The 3,896-nt window shown below is 30.9% G+C and overlaps 1 pseudogene; it reads right to left on the minus strand.

Annotated features, from left to right (window-relative positions):
- Positions 1-1,746: 1,746 nt before the first annotated feature.
- On the minus strand, positions 1,747-2,790 carry LOC119536856 (annotated as a pseudogene).
- Between the last annotated feature and the right edge of the window lie 1,106 nt (positions 2,791-3,896).

Genomic DNA, 3,896 nt, shown 5'->3' on the forward strand with positions numbered 1-3,896 from the left:
AGTAAAATCTTACTGAAAATACAAACTGAACTTTTTACTGTGACTACAGTTGCTTATCTTAAATTTACATTTAATTTGAAACATAAGACTAGGCTTAATTCTGAAAAAGAATAGAAATGAGTGATTATTAAGCTTATTAGATAATCAAAATGTAGTATAGAGCAGATGTAATTATATTGTGTAAGTGCAACATTCCAAAAATGAAAAAAAAAAAGATAAATGGAACAGATTAGACACTTAGAGATAATTATGCAACTATAAAAACAACCATTCTGAAAAACAACTAAAATGCAATTCCAATCAAATTCCTTTAATTAAGATAAATTCCAGAAGGATCTAAAATTTAAATGTAAAATATATCAACAGAAAATGTTTGTAAAAAGGGAAATGCTAAAAAATAATGTGGAAGAATATTTGATAAAAGAGAAGCAAGGAAAACCTAAGGAAATAAGATAGCTAAATATTAAATATAACTAAGTATAATATTGATAATTCTAAGATGTAAATATAAAAAAAAACCCTACATGGCCAAATAATTTATGCAAGGTATAAAAAGTTGAAAAGAAACAAGCTAATAATACAATAATTTATTTGTAACAGAAAAATGAATAATTTACTTAGTATACAACTCATAAAATTGGAAAATACTGACAAGGAAGTAAATATGTAAAAGGTATTAACAGACAATTCACATATAAAAAATACAAATAATTTTAAACATGTGAAAAGATACTCAAACTGGTTGAAAGGATTTCAATTAAATAATACAAATTAAATACAATTTTAATAACTAATAATATTGTCAAATACCATAAATGTTTATCAAACACTGGTTATTAAGAATGGGGAAAAATAGGTATTCTACAGAGTGTGACAGGGGTGTGGTTGGTACAAACTCAAGAATGGCATTTTTTCAATAACTTATAAAATCAACATTTTAAATACATGTAAAATTTGACACAGAAATCTATTTTATGGGACTCCTGCATATTTTCAAAAATAGATATATTACAGAATTATATCTTATAGAAAAAAGACTAGAAACAGCATGAAAAACTGGAAACCTTAATTTTAGTAAATCTCTTTGAGGCGTTATGCAGTATGAGAATAACTGAGAATAAATTAGGTATATATCTAATATATATACCTAGTATAGAAATATCTTCAAGATGTTCAGCAGTTAAACGCAGACTTTTACACATGCAGAATAAATGCATATGCAGATTGTATTTGTTATGATTATTATTTGAAGAAATAAAAAACAGAGGAAAGTGATTTTCTCTCCATAGGATCTCTGAGAGACCATGGTGAGGGACAGAGAGGAGATTTACTTCTCTTTTTATGCCAGTTTGTGTGGTTTCCATATTTACTATTTATCATTTTTAAAGTTGCAATTTTTAAAAAGAAGTATTACATACTTAAAAGTCATATATAATGCAACTGAAACTAAATAATGAGGATAGACTGCATAGCATTAAATATTTAGACTAGTATAATAAAAAGAACAAATATAAATAAGAATTTAACAAAAAGCTAAGACTGGGAAAATTATTAAATATAATGAAGAAATTAGTTAAAATCAGTGTAATTATAAAAATTTTAATCAATAAGTCATTACATATTATTTTTACTCCCTGCAATATTCATTACACCTTTCTAAGTTGAGTGACAAAAGAAAGGGTTGAGTTCACATTCCAGTATGGAAACTGCTGTCAGTAGCTCAGTCATATAGTGAATTCTCTAATTTTAATGATAATTGCTTTGAAGGAAAAGAAAGAGTACATTCAATTTGAGGTGACTTTTGGGTCTCACAGAGATATTTATTAAAATCAAATGATTTTCCTCATGGAGGACATTGCACCATTTACTACCTGACATGACTTTTCTTCTCCAGAGCTCCTTCATAGCATTTTTCATCTCTGAATTTCTCAGAGTATAGATTAAAGGGTTTAGCATGGGGGTTATGACTGTATAAAATACACTCAATGATTTGTCAGTAGGGAAGTTCCTAGCAGGTCTTGCATACATAAAAATACAGGGAACAAAGAAGAAGACAACCACAGTGATGTGTGAACCACAGGTCGAGAGGGCTTTCCTCTTCCCTTCTTGACTAAGATTCTTTAGGGAGTGCAAAATGACACCATATGAGATGAATAAGAGTGGAAATACAGTACTGCAGATCAGCCCTCCATTGAGTGCTATTAGGAGGCCAATGGCGTAGGTGTCAGAACAAACAAGTTTCAATAAAGGGTATATGTCACAGAAAAAGTGATCAGTGACATTGGGACCACAGAATGGAAGCCCATAAAGAGAGCTAAGTTGAATTACTGAGTGCACAAAACCTCCAATCCAGGACACTATTAGCAGTACAATACACACCCATTGCCTCAGATAATCAGATAATGCAGAGGCCTACAGATGGCCACACAGTGGTCATATGCCATCACTAACATAAGAAAGACCTCTGATCCAGCAAATAAGTGCTCCATAAAGAGCTGAATCATACAAGCTTGGAAGGATATGGTCTTTTGTCCAAATAACAAGCCTGAAATCAATTGGGGAGAAATGACTGAGGCGTTCATGACATCTATAAATGATAAGCCAGCAAGACAGAAGTACATAGGTGAGCCCAGGGACTTAAGTTACAGTTACAGTCACAACAATAAGCATGTTGTTCACCACAGTCAATATGTAGGACAGTGAGAACATAACAGAAAGTGCTTTCTGTTCCTTTGTATTCTCCATGAGGCCCAGGAGGACAAAGTAAGTCATATCATTCCTTGGTTCCATGTATTCTTTTATCAATCTTGATTGCAGATTTTAGAAGGAGTTTATCTATAAAACAATGAACATATTTTAAAATGTATTATAATAATAACCTTTCCTTGTATTTATTCAGTGTAAAAATGTGTATGAAACATCTATTTTTGTCAAAATTAACATGGACATTGTGACTACAAAGTTGATTAAGTCAAAATTTCCTGCTATCAGTGATTTGATACATAATAATGAGATCAGACAAATACAGGCCAATATAATGCACTATTATAAATACATTAACCTGAGGATAAGGGCATAGTGTGGGAACATCTAAATCAAGTCAGGATCAAGGAAGACTTTCTAGATGAAGCTTCTTTTAGGTGAGATTTAAAGAAGTGATAATTGGCTAAAACAAGAGAGGATGAAAAGGGAATTCCATGAAAAGGTATATCATGTATAAAGTCACCATATTGTAAACTTGAGGACCCATTTAAGGTAATTTACAATTCAAGTGGATAGAACTAATAATGAATGTATGACTTTATACACAAGGTCACGCTCCTGGCTTTTATCCCAACTCACTGAAAACTCCTTGTTTTCTTTATTTGGATCTACCTCCTTTTCCTGACTAACAATATTGAAGCAACACAATTTTGTAACTACAGACCCTATGTCTTCCTTGAAATCAAGATTTTATATGTAATGACCTATTGGATATCACTGATTGGATGTCAAATTAGTATTTATGAAACCAATTTTCAAGCATAGAAAAAGTGAGAGACTTGAACTTTGGAGAACTCAAAAATAATTTGATGATATTCTATTTGTAAAAAGAGAAACATCAGTTACATAGAGAACCAGCTTGTGATCAATAAACCATAGAGATTTGCCATAAATTACATTGTTCCCAACCTATTGCCAACATCTTTCTGGCTACAAGAACTTAAGTGACAAAGTACTTATCTTAATGAATTCATGGATCATTACTTTTTTTTCCAAAGGAATAGATAATATTCATGTAAAAAAACTGGAGAAACGAAGATGCAAAAAGTGAAATGTGCTTGATAATAGCAATACTTCTTAAAGATTTTAAAAAAAAAAGGTCTGTGACCCTACAGCATTCATTAATACAGTGC

This window comes from Choloepus didactylus, chromosome 6, assembly GCF_015220235.1.
Source record: "Choloepus didactylus isolate mChoDid1 chromosome 6, mChoDid1.pri, whole genome shotgun sequence".
Lineage (NCBI taxonomy): Eukaryota > Metazoa > Chordata > Mammalia > Pilosa > Megalonychidae > Choloepus > Choloepus didactylus.